Source organism: Ceratotherium simum, chromosome 16, assembly GCF_057802395.1.
Source record: "Ceratotherium simum simum isolate JZ-2026a chromosome 16, ASM5780239v1, whole genome shotgun sequence".
NCBI lineage: Eukaryota > Metazoa > Chordata > Mammalia > Perissodactyla > Rhinocerotidae > Ceratotherium > Ceratotherium simum.
Genome location: NC_141915.1, coordinates 12,934,066 through 12,949,212, shown reverse-complemented (window position 1 = coordinate 12,949,212; position 15,147 = coordinate 12,934,066).

Below are 15,147 nucleotides of genomic sequence, written 5' to 3'. Positions count from 1 at the left end.
GAGTTCCTGCCCGAGCCTGGTGTGCCCCTCCGCTGCGGGATGCTGCTTCTGCTGGTCTCAAGGGCTTCCCTGGTTGTGAGTCGCTCCAGGGAGCCTTACGTGAACCGAGGAGACGAGCTCTCAGAGCCACTGCCCAGAATTGGTGCTAAGAGGTTTCCGCATAAGAGGCAGACACTGTTTATTATGGAGAGAGCTCCAGATTGCATGATTTTATAATTTCCCAAAGAGTTCATTTTATGATCTGCTAAGATCTAAATGAACTGGCGCAAATGCTTGGACTTCCCTCTGCCTCTGGCGGGGGAGGTCCAACAGGTAAGGAATGCAGCGCCTGTGTGTCTGAGGACGCATTCTGCTCTGGAGCGGGCAATGGCAAAGCTTCGCGTTGGGATGGAAAACAGCTCCAAACTTAGGGCCTGTGACAAGACCTTTGCCTCTGGGATGGAGAAGTGTCATTTCTCTGTGGGGATCACTTTTGGGGGTTTCTGAGCAGGTAGAGGGGATGATAAGAGGACTTCTATCTGGGCTGATGGGAAGGCTTCAGGGGAGGACGCATGACCTGGTTTGAAGATAGAAAACCATTTCCATAGCTAGAGGGAGATTCTATCTGGAGTGACTGGGATGAGCCATTGGGAAGTTTGGAAATGTTGAGGGTGTGAGCACCGGGCATTGAGGGCAAAGGGTATGAGTGTATAGGTAGGGGCCCCATCAGAGAGGCCTTGAAGGCAATCTAAGGGATTTGGGATTTTTTCCCAGAGTTTTAATTTTAATTTTTTGAATTATAAAAGTAATACATATTGATCATAGAAAATTTTGAAATTTCAGAACCATGTAAAGAAGTAGAAATTAGTAGCCTATTATTCTACCATCCAGAAGCACCTTTGTTAGCATTTTGATGTTTCCTTTGTCTTTTTTTCTATAGGTTTTTTACATCCTTAAATTCATATTACATACACAATTTTATATCCTTCTTTGGTACTTACCAGAAAGTCCTATACTATCCTCCATATTATTGATAGTTTAAACTACTTTCTTTCCAATTATGCTCTCAGGAGATGCCCTTAATGCCTGCTCTTCTTCCCTTGATCGCTTCATTCCCTTAGACCAGTGGGTCTCAGCCTTGGCTGCATATTACAATCATCTGGGGGGCTTTTAAACAATCCTAGTGCCCAGGACACCCCTAGACTGATTAAATCAGAAACTCCAGAGTGGGAACCCAGGCACCAACACTTCTTAAGAGTCCCCAGGTGATGCTAATGTGCGGCCAATGCTGAGAGCCACTGTGTTAGGCTGCAGCACTCCTTTCCATGCAGGCTGTGTCGGCCAGTGGAGTTCCTCACCTGCTGTGTGGCCGAGATTCACAGACTCATCATAGTGGATGGATTTAGCATGAGCAGGAGCACAGGTGTCTGGGGGAATCTAGTGGCAGAAAAAACAGGGAGGCAAATAAAACCATGATAAAGACATAACGCCACCCCCCCCCCCCCCACTACCAGCCATTAGTAAACCCCAGTGGAGTGGAAGTCTCTTGTTTTTATCTGCTAAACACTTTTATCTTCACTGTGGAACTTTTCCTCCATCCCACGCAGTTCTGCTGGGAACTGTCAATCACAGTGCTTCGTGTACAACTCAGCTCACAGGGATTGGTCCAAAGGGAGGGCATGTGACTCGAACAGGACCAATCAGATTTCTCCCAGGTTGGCTTGCCAGATAAGATACAGGATGCCCAATGGACTTTGAATTTCAGATAAAAACCAAATAATTTTTTTGGTATAAGTATGTCACAAATATTGCATGGGGCGTATTTATACTAGAAAACTGCTTGTTGTTACCTGAAATTCAAAGTTCATTGGGCATTCTGTAATTTTTTTTTCTTATAAATCTGGCACCTTTACTCCTATGGGATTTGCTCTACGGGTGCTGGGGGAGGTAGGGTCTCTCTTTCGCTTAGATTTTGAGCTTACATGTGATTTCCAGACCAACTTCTCTAATGAGATCACATTTTTCTCATACTTAGTTTCTTCTTGGCGATTACTACACTCCCCAGTTCTTTTATGCACCCCTTTGCGTATTGATTCGTTTTCTGGATGCCCTAATATGATGTGAGCCCCACCAGGCAGGGGTCCTGTCCACACGGACCACCACTGCTTATCAGCATTTATTTGTGAGCATTCTCGAGGCCTCATTTGAGGTTAAGTTTCTCCAGAGAGGATTTCTGTTTGCTTCTGCAGTGCCTGGAAGCACTCCCTGAGGTTTGTGGACCTCGCAGTTGGTCTAATTTTGGATCTCCACGTTGTACAAGAGATGGCTTGTGTTTACAAGAAGGTTCCCCTTCAACCAACGCCAAGGTCAAGATAGATGGGTTTCCTTGCCGTCTTGTGGAGATCCGGGTTTATTTCCTATTCACTTCTCGAGCGTGTAGCTCTTTTGGATCTCAGCTATAAGTTGGGATTTCACAATAGATCTCCTGCCTTGGGCCACAGTTGGGTTTTATCTCCTGTCCCCCAAAGCTCTTGCAATCTTCAGTGAAGAACTTCAAAGTCTCCAGGGTTTAGCTGAAACCCTCAGGGAGAAAGCAGACTTGAGCCCTCGTTTTCTTTCTCCGACTTCTGATTTCACTTTGTTTTAGAGCTTTGCAGAGATCTTACTTTTGTGCCAGCTCAGTAATACATTTAAATAGATAAAAAACAAATTTTATCTAACCATTTAGTAGTTTCGCTCAGGAGGGTCCTGCAGGGGAATCGGATCTTCACTGTTGCTGGAAACAAGCCATCATGTTATTCTTTATAAACGGGAGTTAATTTCTTACTAAAACCACCATTGACTTTGTCAATTCAGGGTTCCTCTTTTCTTTTCCCCCCTTGAGTGGGTAGGAGGTGCTTTGTAGCGCCAAGACCTGGGTGTGGGAGCAGGGTGGCCTGATCCCAGTCTCACTTCCCCACATGGACATAGTGGACATGGTCCCCCTGAATGACCACTGAGCATCCCTCAGTCCATGAGACATTTTAGATCGGGTGACTCCTGTCAGTGGTTTTGTGCCACTCTTGAGGGCTACACCAACACCCCGCCAGGGCCGGGACCGTCAGTCCCGTCTCTGAATTACAGAGCAGCACTCATTCCTGCAGGCAGGTGGGCAGCAGAAATGCAGTTTTGGGGTCCTCACCAGGGACTCTGATAGAGGGCCTGGCCCTGATCACCTGGATTCTGGGGGCTAGGGTGGTTGGGGGCAATCATGGCTCTTGGCCCGCAGCTGAGCTGAGGCAGGCTTTGAGGAGTTGAGGGCTTGGCCTGAGGGTACAGGAACTTGGTGAGTGAGCAGGTCTGGCGGTCAGAGGGCCCATCCCGTGGCCTGGGGCAAGAGGGAGGGGGTTGTACAGAGAATCAGGCCTCGCTGGCTCAGGAACATAAACACAGAGTTTGCAGTAATGGAGGATTTCCATGGCCAAAGCAGAGTTTCCTCCTACTGGTCTCTGGGTCTCTCCAGAGATGGAACCAGGATTCAGACTTAGCTGGGCCTCATTCTTCCCCCAGCCTTCTCTCCCCGTCCCTCTGTCCTTTCCTTGTCACCTTCCTTTGTTTCAAAACATCCATTAAAATTTTATTTACTTAAAAAATAATGCTCATTTTTCTTTTATTTATAAAAATATGTTGATTATAGACAACTTAGAAAATGTAGAAAAGTACAAGGAGGTAATTAATGTTGACTCCCAATCCCGTCTACTATTATTTATTACTATTATTTATATTTTGCTGTATGTATTTATATATCTACCACATATAAAAAATAAATACATAATTTAATAATTTATATTATGAAATTTGGCTGATAGTCTGTGGCATTATTTTATAGGCTGCTTTTTTTTCCCACTTAATGATCTATTAGGAAAAATTTTATTGCTCCAAGCATTCTTTGAAAAGATTATTTCTAATGGCTCATACATTCCGTTGTATAGATGGAATATCAGGTATTATGCATTTGGACGTTTTCCAATTTTTCAGTTTTATAAATAGCTTCTTGATGAACACACTTGTGCATAAATTTTTATGTGTATCTCTGATTTTTTTCCTTTGTATAAATTGCTGTAAGTGGAGTTGTTGTTGACTTTTTTTGAGGCTTTTGATAATCCTATAGAGCTGTTCTACAATAATGGGATATATATGTACATATGTGTCATATAAAATGCCAAAAAATATTGTGTTCTGCAAAATCGTGCACTAAAAATGGCATGACTTACGGGAAAAACATGTTTGAGGCAGATCACTCAAAATTTATGTTATGTTGTAACCACAACACGAACAAAAAATAACAATCCTAATAAAAATGCTATTAAAAATTAATTAAGTTTCTAATAAGTGGAGTAACAATTGCATTACTTCTAAAAGTGGCTTGCTGGAAAAAGAGTGTAAGGAAGGATTGGAGATGAGATGCTGGGTTATGGAGACAAGGACAAAATGCATCAAGATGGTGCGTGACCACGTAATCAGCACTTTCAAGGCAGAACAGGCAGCCAAACGCTGCCCAGAGGAAGAGCACGGGTGAGCGGGCAGCATGAACTGCACCCTGCTAGGGCTTCCTGTGCTCGGCTGTGGGTGTGTCTTTTGGGTTCAGCTGCTGGCACTTCGTGGCTTAAAACATAACCTGCCGGGAAGAACTTCATATGAACCAACGTGACCTCTGCGTTCTATCGACATCTTACCTTTTCTGCCAATTGCATATGATCTCATTCTCATTACAGAAGCACATGCTGAGGCAAAACAGACTATTTTGCAAAATTGCCGTCCAGAAAGGTTGTCTTAATATACTTCCACTATTAGTGTATAAAAGTCCTTAACTGGAGTCTACCCAAAGCAGAGTATTCAGGCCCTTTTAAATTTGGCCAATTCGATAGATTAAACATGGGATCTCATTTTAAAACATGCTTTTTTTTTAAATTACCAGGGAAATTGGCTATTCTCATATGTTCTTTAGCCAATTATATGTCCTCTGTGAATTGTTGGGGCCTGTCTTCCCATTTTTCTGTTAGGGTGTTCATGTTTTTCCTATTGATCTTTCTATATATATATGAAAGTTATTAATCCTTTCTCTGTCATAATTATGTCAAATATTTTTCTCAGCCTTTCGTTTGTTTTTCAGTTCTGTTTGTGATTCTTTAGAGGTACAGAAGTTTGGAAATGTTGTCATCAAATTTATAGCTCTCTTCCTCTACTGTTTCTTCCATTGGTTTACGCTTAGAAAATTCTTCCTTTTTCGGCAATCAGTTAAATATTTACAAATATTCTCTTCCAGGTTTTTTAAGAATTTCTTTTTTTTGCATTTAACTTTTAAGATTAGTCTAGAACTTATTTTGATAAAGTGTATTGTGATGATCTAATAATTTATTTTTCCCCATATTCCAATTTCCCCCAATATTTAAAAAACTGCATGTATTCCTATAGCTTCTGATACTTCCTATAGCATATATTAATCTCTTATTATAAACAAGGCCCATTTAAGGGTGACACCCTACTTCGTTGATGTGTATGCCAGTATTTTCCCTTTTCAGTTATTGTAGTCTTGTATAGTTTATATACTTAAATGTTTCAGAGTACAATCTCTCCTTACTCTTTTTTTGCCCAAAGTTTTCTTAGTAAAAATTTTATCTGTTTCTTCTTCCAGATAAGCTGGAGTTTATCCATTGGGATTTTTTATTAGGGTTGTATTAAACCAGGGGTCAGCAGACTTTTTCATTGGGATTTTTTATTAGGGTTTTATTAAACCAGGGGTCAGCAGACTTTTTTTGTAATGGGCCAAATTCCAAACATTTTAGGCTTTGTGGGCCACATATAGTCTATATTTCCTTCTCTTCCTCTTCCTTTCATTTTTTTCTTTTATAAATGTAAAATACAAAGGTTATTCTTTTTTGGTTAGCCCTGAGCTAACGCCAGTTGCCAGTCCTCCTCTTTTTGCCGAGGAAGATTGGTCCTGGGCTAATATCCATGCCCATCTTCTGCTACTTTATATGGGACGCTGCCACAGCATGGTTTGATGAGCAATGTGTAGGTCTGCATCTGGCACTGGAACCTGAGAACCCCAGGCTGCCAAAGCGGAACACACGAACTTAACCGCTATGCCACCAGGCTGGCCCCCGAAAGCTACCTTTAATTCAAGGGCTGTAGAAAAACAGGCTGTGAGCTGAATTTGGCCTGTGAGCTCTCGTTTGCTGACTTCTGATTTAAATCAATGGTATTAGTGTCCCAGGGCTGCCACAACAATGTATGACAAGCTGAGTGGCTTAAAACAATAGAAATGTACTGTCCCGCAGTTCTGAATGCTAGAAGTCTGAAATTAAGGTGTTGGCAGGACCACACTCCCTCTAAAACCTGTGAGGGAACTCTTCTTTGCCTCTTCCTAGCTTCTCGTGGTTTGCTGCAATCGTTGGTCTCCTTAGCTTGCAGCTGCATGACTCCCATCTCTGCCTCCATTGTCACATGGCATTCTCCCTGCGTCTCTGTCTTCACAAGGCCGTCTTCTTATAAGGACAGTGGTCTCATTGGATTAGTGGCCCACCATACTCCATTATGACCTTATCTTAACTAATTATATCTGCAACATCCCTATTTCCAAATAAGGTCACATTCTGAGGTACTGGGGGCTAGGACTTCACCATATCTTTTTTTTTCTTGAGGAAGATTAGCCCTTAGCTGACATCTGTGCCAATCTTCCTCTATTTTGTATGGGGGTCACCGCCACAGCATGGCTGACAAGTGGTGTAGGTCTGCACCTGGGATCCAAGCCCACGAACCTGGGCCACCAATGTGGAGCATGCCAAACTTAACTACTATGCCGCAGGGCTGGCCCCTCACCATACGTTTTTTTGTAAGACACAATTAACCCATAACAGCAAAAAATAAATTTGAGAAGGATGAAAATAGAAATCTTTTCAATATTTAATATTTCCATCCAACAATATTACACTTGTGTTCTATGTTAATTAATTTTGTAGCATCAAACCATTCTTGTAAACCAGGTTAATCCCTATTTATTCATTAATGTAATTTTAAATTTGTCTTGCCGCTATTTACGTAGGAATATGTATCTACATTTCTAGGTGAGCTCAGTCTTTACTTTTTTCTTTCTTTTTATGCTAAGTGTTATCAAGACAACGCTTCCTCCATAGAATGAATAGCTTAGCTTTCTATATTTGTCTACACATGGGAGCAGTTTATATAGCACGGGAATGAACACTGTCTGAAAAATCTGAAAGAATTCACCAGTAAAACCATTAGGTCCTGTGGCCTTTTTTGGGGGGAGATAATTTTTTGATAATTCCATGTTTCCTATGTGGCTACTGCTCCCTCCCTCAAAGTAGACAGAGTCAGATCTGAGTCATCAGAATACCTGACTCAGGGCTCTGAAATGCCCTCCTGCAACTGGATGCACAAAAGGGGCACAAGTGCCTCTAACCCTGAACTCAGGGAAAGGACTCAAGATCAAGCTGACAGGTTCCGATGTGGGCAGTTCCTTCAGCAGAATAAGCTCGTCAATGCCAAGTATCAGGAGTTCACCTGCAAGGGCGTTGGGCTGGCTGTTGCTGATGTCTACGTACACTGGAGTAAGTGTGCAGTGATCAGAGGAGCATGCGTGGGAAAGTGAGTGTGTCACACTCTGCCCAGGGACGGAGCCTCCAGCAGCTACTGAGGCTGCAAAGCGGGGCCAAGGGCTGCTGACACTAGCCACCCTCTTAGACTTCACAAGAACCTCCCAACTCAGGCAGCCATCTTTCCAGCCCAACCTGGCACACCAAGGACTTGCCTGTCTCAACGCTCCTCCTCACCATGTTTCCATGCCCCCACAAGGCATGGAGCACACCTGCTCCCATCGGGTACTCAGTAGGCAATACAGTGTAGAGCAGTCTATTAGCATATCAGATTTCTGGCCATTCTTTGAAGCTGCCTCAACCCAATGTGTTTCCCCATATGCTTGAACCTTTCTGCAATTCTCCCATCTGTTTCTGGGAAATGTGAAGGAATTTAATGATCTTTTCTGGGGTTATTAAACCGACAGCTGTTGTCATTAATAGAGGACATTCTTTACTGCGGCGAGCAAACGCTAGTCATAACTCTAGCCTGTCGTATGCGCTCCTGTTAATGACTAGAGCGCGTGTCTCAAGACTGGGGTTATGAACATGGGCTTCTGATGCCAGCTTTGAAGATGATTCATCTTCAGAGTGTGAGCGGCCTCACTTCTTTTTTGTACTCTAGGCAGCTTTTGAAGCAAAATGTATAATTGGCAAAAAACAAAATCTAATCCTCCAGCCGTTGGCTTTCTTTGAAAATGAAGAAGCTTGAGTGCTAAAAAGGAAAGATTATATTTTCCTGTGTGTTTCAAATTATGGTTCATTTTCTAGTAGAATGTTAGAGGCAGAGAGAAACCAACTTTTATAGTTTGAATTGAAGGTTATCTACACTGCCATAGATTGGGACCTGGGAGGTAGGGCTGTGCACGCACAGAAAAACAACCGGGAGGAGAGGGCTGACCTGGCCTCCACCTGCCCCTTGGGCAGAGTGGGTTTCACTGACCAACAGCCCTAAGGATTGATCTTTGGGGTTCACATAGCCTGCTAAGGCCCAATAGCAGAAGGATGGGGGAATCTCTTATCTCGCCAGATAAGATTCCCAGATGCAGGAGGTGGTAGATGGAGTGGGAAGGGTGATATGGACTCTGGGTCCAGGCAAGGCCTGGTAGTCCTGGTGGCCGTCTACAAGTCTGCCCGATTCTCAGGCTGGGTTCTGACAGAGCTGGAACAGGCAAAACCACGTTCAGGCCCCATTCCTGAGAAGCTGGGGTGCAAATGGCCAGAAGGATCTGAGAAGGCCACCTCTACAAACTTGATGGCACTTGGCAGAGGACCTGGGCCCAGGTATGTCCCCCCTACCAAGCCATCCAGACCCATTGAGGGCCCAGGTGGTGGAGGTGGGGCTTAGCGGTTTGCTCTGGCCCCCGGATTGGGCCAATGGGGAGGATTAGCGCTCTGTGACAGGAGGCCTGACAGGCTGAGGAGTGTGAGTCTGCTTTAGTGTCCGTTGCCTGAAGGTCCCACTTGTTCAGAAAATGAGGAGCTGTGACCCACAGCAGAGAGCTAGCTCTGATGGCCTAGTGGTTAATGTTTGGCACTCTCACTGCTTCGGTGGCCCGGGTTCAGTTCCTGGGCACAGAACCACACCACCTGTCTGTCAGTTGCCATGCTGTGGCGGCGGCTCACGTAAAAGAACTAGAGAGACTTACAACTAGGATATACAACCATGCACTGGGGCTTTGGGGAGAAAAAAAAAAAAAGAGGAAGATTGGCAACAGATGTTAGCTCAGTGCGAATCTTTCCCTGCAAAAAAATCCCCACAGCAGAAAGCTGAGAGCACCCAACAGTTGGGGTTCAGGGAGCAGAGGAGGCAGGGGAGGGAGGGAGGGGACACCTGCCACTATGGTGTCACTGTGGTTCTCCTTCTCTAGTGGTAGAGTGTTTCCTCTGAAACTTTATTCATCCACCCATTCAAAAGTGCAAGTGAGTACCTATATGTCCCCGACATTTTGCTAGGCCCTGGGAATAAAAAGGACCTGAGGCCCTGCCCCCCAGGAGCTTGCGGTCTGCTGGGAAGACAGACATTTCAATCGCAGGGCACCATCGTGTGGTGACTGCTGAGTAAGGGCATAGGCAGGCTGCTGTGGGGCATGGAGGAGCGGCACTAGTTCCTGTCTTGGTGTGGGTCAGGGAAGGCTTCCTGGAGGAGGCAACATCTCAGGTGAGTGTGGGAGGACAAGCGGGATTCAGCCAGCCCACAGCTGGTGGGGAAAGTTCTAAGCAGAAAGGGCAGTGACACAAAGGTCCCACAGTGGGCTAGAGACTGGATCTGGGATGTAGGGGTGAGTAGGGAAAAGCCAGAGAGGAGGCTGCAGGGGGCGGTGCAGGAAATAAATTCTTGGGCTCGCTTTATGGCTAATTCCTCGACTCTCTGGGCTTGCAGGTTACAGCCATGTTTCTAATTCCCTCACTGGTGTGTTCACTGTGATTCTCATATTGGCTTGACACTCTGCCCTACACGCCAACTAGAATATAAAATCTAGCCAAGTGAAAAATACATATGTTGTGGGGTGTTTGCTTATGAACTGGCTGCTCTGCTAAGAGCTTTAATAACTTCACACAGCATCTCCACGTCTTCTTGTTATGGGGGAAAAAGAAAGAGAAAACCATCTCCTTGGCGTGGTTGTACTGGTTACCATCAGGCATGGAGAGGAAAGTGGGCACTCTCCAGGGCCCATCACTTAAGGGCGGCTTCTCTGCATGAAGGGGTCTTCCTGAGATAGTTTCCATCCACCAGAATGCGGACCCATGCCGACGGCCTCACAGTGTTTCTCCCTCTCAGGTGTCCAGCTCAGATGGTTTTGTCCCATGCATTGTGACCGGGCAGAAGCTGGGGCCCGGATGCTCTGGTTGGAGGATTCAGAGAGCAACACCCCCGCCCCCCAGTCGTCTACACGTCCCTTTGCAGTCTCTGAATTGCACGTGGGGGCAGAGATGGCTCCTGAGAGAATCAGCCACAGATTTCACATGGAGAATCAACTGGGGTGGGGAGAGATTGAGAGACATCAAATGAAATATTCTCAAACCCAGGCAATGCTTAAATCCCCTTTCAAAATAAAAATATTTTCCAAGAACTCTCCCCCGCTTCTGTTGACTCAAGTAATCTCCATCATAATGTTACTTAAGTATGTATGAACACAAAAGCTGGAGTAAAATCCTTCTGCTTATGGCTCTCATATGACTATAAAAGCCAAACAAATGGACAAATTATAGAGCAGCAAACTACGAAATCAATAAAATTCAAATTAACAACATTAATTTAATGGGATGTCATTTTACCAGACCTCACTCACCACACCCCGTGAGTGTGGGGCGTGGGGCCGAAGGCGGGGTGGGTTCTCAGCGCCTGGCCGGCCTGCAGGAGCTGTTCTCCATTCTCCTCTTGTAACCGCCATGGAAAGGGTGTCTTTGGCCTCGCCTTGGCCCAAGTGCACCATCTACAGAGCACGCACATCTCTATTTTTTTCTTCTTATCTTGCCATAATTAACAAAATGGAATTTGGTCCCTGAAAGCTGGAAAGCTGTTTTATAAGCCTTGCCCACAGCGCACGCGTGCGCGCGCGCACGCACATGCGCGCACACACCCCCCCCCCCCCCCCCAAGTACTCAGGAGGGAGTAAAGAGCACTAAGAAACAGGCAGATCCGCGCCTAGCTCTCCATCCAGAGCTGATGGAGAAAACCAGACTCACACGGGGAACCACGGTGCCAACAGAACGGTAGACCACACGCGTGCAGTCTGGGCGGCTCACACAGGCGTGTCACCCACGGCCTGAGAAGGAGAGGCTGGGGAGACATGGACGGGGCAGCTGGGAGCGGAGCCGGCCTTGAAGGACATGTGGGGTGTAGAATATGGGGGGGTTGGGTGGGTGGAGGGCAGGTCAGGGGGCTGGGAATCCGGGCCCTGCCCGGGCCTGCCTGTGTCCAGGACCATGCGCCTCCCACTGGGATCGTGCCCTGACCCTCAGGAGGGCTGCCCTGCTGGACTCCCACCTGCTGTCCTCACTCACTCCTGGGGCCTTCACCCAGTGTTCAGTGGGTGGTCCTCAGGGAAGGTAAATCCCAAGAGAGTTTAGCTGCACCAGTAGCATCATGGCCAAAAAAAATAGTTTTATTTAGTCAACAAGCATTTACATACCAAGTCCCTATATGAAGTGTTGAGTGTGGAACAATGTCAAGGAACCCAAAGAGAAAGAAAAATCCTGTGTACAGATCACTGTAGCATGAGATGAAAACGTGAGAGGTACTCTGCGAGAGGGAGGGAGATTACTCCAGCTAGGATAGGGGTAGAATCTAGGCAGGCTTTTAAGAGGAGGTGGTCTCTGAGGGGTAGGTAGGACCTGGGTAGGTGGAGATGGGAGGGAAGAGTCTAGACAGGGTGGCTGCAAGGAATCCTGAGAAAGTAGTGGCTGGCAGCTGGCCCAGGAGAGAGAGGCCAGGACATGGAAGGGCATAGTGGGAGATAGAATTGGAAACGGAGGCTAGCATGTGGTGCGGAGGACAGAAAAAGCCATGCAGGGGACTTAGGGGTGTCTCCAGCAGTCAAGGCAGAGTCTCACAGTTTCCTAAGCCAGGGCGGACTGCGTTCGATCAACTGCTGGTTCCATCCCCCTGGAGGGAGTGTGGGGAGAGGCCTGCAGGAGAAGAGTTAGGAGATGAGGCGACTGTTTGAGAGAGGAGACAAGGCCTCGGACCAAGGGGGCGGCAGTGGGGGTGGAGAGAAGAGGCACAAAGTGATTGCAGCCCCTGATGGCTTTCCCCAGCTCTGCTGGTTTCTGGTCCACTGAGGAACACACGCAGAAGGACTTCTGCCTCCACTGGCCTCCGGTGCTGGAGAAGCCCCCACTTCCTGCAGGTGTCTCAGAGAGGGAGGTCTTGGAGGACCCCCATTACAATCACGATTTGCTACCTCTAACCCCATCTCCTCCCTCTTAGAAGTTCTGATATATTCTGCTTGCTCCCAGTCCCAGCCTGGATTGCTGCTGTCTAATGGGCCCACTCTGCCCGACATCGACCTGGAGGTCACCTTTGGGCAAAGGGTTCCCTGACATTGACTGAAGCCCCGAATCCGTACTGAGAAACAGTTTACTCGACGGCGAGCATTGTCATCCACATGTTCAACTGCAAGCGACACACTGCGAGCTCTGCCGTGATTACCAGCCCATCGTCAATGAGGAATTAGGAGAACCTCTTCCTGAGAAAGGGGGCTCCTCGGAGCCATCTCAGGCACCCAGATGCCAGTGTGTCTCCTAGTCTTCTTTCCTGTGTTCCACTCCGGGCTGCCCTGGGAAGGCCAGCTTCTAGAGCTGGCAATAGGCACCCCCGTGTACTGTGTGCGTCAGAACCCAGTCCCACTGCACTGTTGCCTTACGTTCTCCACCAGGAGCTGCTGGACACAGTCACAGGTATCTTGGTGGGCTGCTCCCAGAGCCTGGCACCGAGTAAATGCCCAGTAAATATTCATCGAGTTGAATTGAACTGAAATTCTTAGTGTGTCGGTGATTGCTTCAAGTTCAGGCTGCAGGCACAGCTTGTATCAGCTGCATTTCCATGGCTCAGTAGCTCTGCTCTCACCAGGCCAGCCCCCAGGCACATCCCCCTGCCTCCCAACCCCTCCCCTCTGTGAAGCCCTTGCTGCCCGTTTTACCCCCGAATGGCATCTCTTCATTTTCCTGGTGGTTAGCTGTCTGTGCTGCCTCGGACCTGCACCTTCCTGTTTTGGGTCTGCATTCCTCTGACGTGGACTTTAGCAGTGATGGAAGGGACTCTGTCCTGTTCCAGCTGTCTCCTTGAATCCACAGACATGTGATGGTGTCCCTCCCTGTTTATCACAGTAAACACCCTCTTCTAGCACAGCAACATGCATGTGAGTGTGTGTGTAGGGTAATGTTGCTGTGTAACCATGTCTCCTCCACTGCTCTCTCTGGTGCCTCCTGACTTTCTATACAGGGGGAGGGATTTAGGAATGGCAATCAGGTGGGAAGGTAGTGCTGGGACTCATCTTAAAGCTTTATTTGCAGAACAGGCACGCAAAAAAAATTAGTATATAATTGAGATAAACAAAAACAATTTTCCCAATATTTTTTAAATTCACACTTTGCAGAAGATTGATAAAATAGCAGTAATCCATCTCAAAAAACATGAAAATGATTATGGTTTCCATCTGTGGTGGATGGGAGGGCCGCTGGTCATCACGGGGAGGTAAACCCCCTCCCATGACGCCTTCTTGGCTCTGCTGCTGCCTGTTGGGTCAGTCACACGCAACCCAACACTTGTGGATCCAATGACATGCGCTGGACGCTGAGCCACTGCCAGTCACATAGTCACCGGGGTCCCTGGAGTGCGTCTGTCCCCTCCCAGCAGGGCTGTCGGGAGACACAGGCTCGTGTGGATTCTGCACTCAGGGCTGGCTGGTCTCTCGGGAATTGTCCTTAAACTCATGTGGAACCAACTTCTAATTCTATATCTGCTCTTAGGGCGCAGAAGCTCAACTCCTAGGAATCTCGTCCCTGCAAACGATCCTTCATTATTCATCTCACAAATATTTATTGAGCGCCTTGGTGTGCCTTGTACCCTTCTCACGGCTAGGAAAGCACAGTGGGTGAACAGAACAGCTCATCCCTCTGCTCTCTGGAGATTCACAAAGAAAACTCATGGGGGAACTTTCCGAGGGAAGGTTGTTTTCTGTGCCTTAGTAAAGGTTTGGGTCTTACACACATACAGGTCTATGTGTTTGTCAAAGCTTGCTGAATGGTTCCCTTAAGATTTGTGCATTCTACTCTATGGAATTTTTACCTCCAAAAAAGACAAAGGGTTGTTCATAAATACTGAACTCTGGTTGCTGATATGCATTCTGAAGGCTTTAGGGGTGAAGGGTACTGATGTCTGCAACTTGCTTCAAAACACATCAAAAAATGAGATGGCCTGATGGATGGATAGAGAGATGGATATGCCGTAGCCATGTGATAAAGCAAGTGGTACAAATGTTAGCAATTGTAGAATCTAGGGGGTGGGTGTGTGAGTGCTCATTTGCAGTTTTTTCAACTTTCCTTATGTTTGAAAATTTTCATAATAAAATGTTAGGAAAAATGAAAATAGAAATGAAATAAACACGAAAACAAAAAGTATGAAGTAATCTCTCCCCTAGTCAAGTTTACATTCTAGTGGGAGGAGAAAAACCATATTTACTGTGCTAAATGGTGATGGTGATAAACGCTGTGAAGACAAACAAAGCAGGGGGCAGTGAGGGATGCTGGGGGCACGTGCCGTGTAAAATAGCTGGTCAGGGAAGGGCTGAGACGGTGAGGGAGCTGGTCATGTGGGTGTCTGCGAGACCATTCCTGGCAGAGGGGAGAGCGCCTGCAGAGGTCCTTAGACAGGTGTGCAGCATGTTCGAGAAACCAGGAGGCCGCTGGTCTGAAATGCAGGGACTGAGGGAGATGAGATCTCTCTAGAGAGGCGATTGGGTTCTACAGGTCCTGTGAGAACCCTGCCTTCTACTCTGAGAGAGGTGGGAGCCTCTGAAGGGCTTTTGAG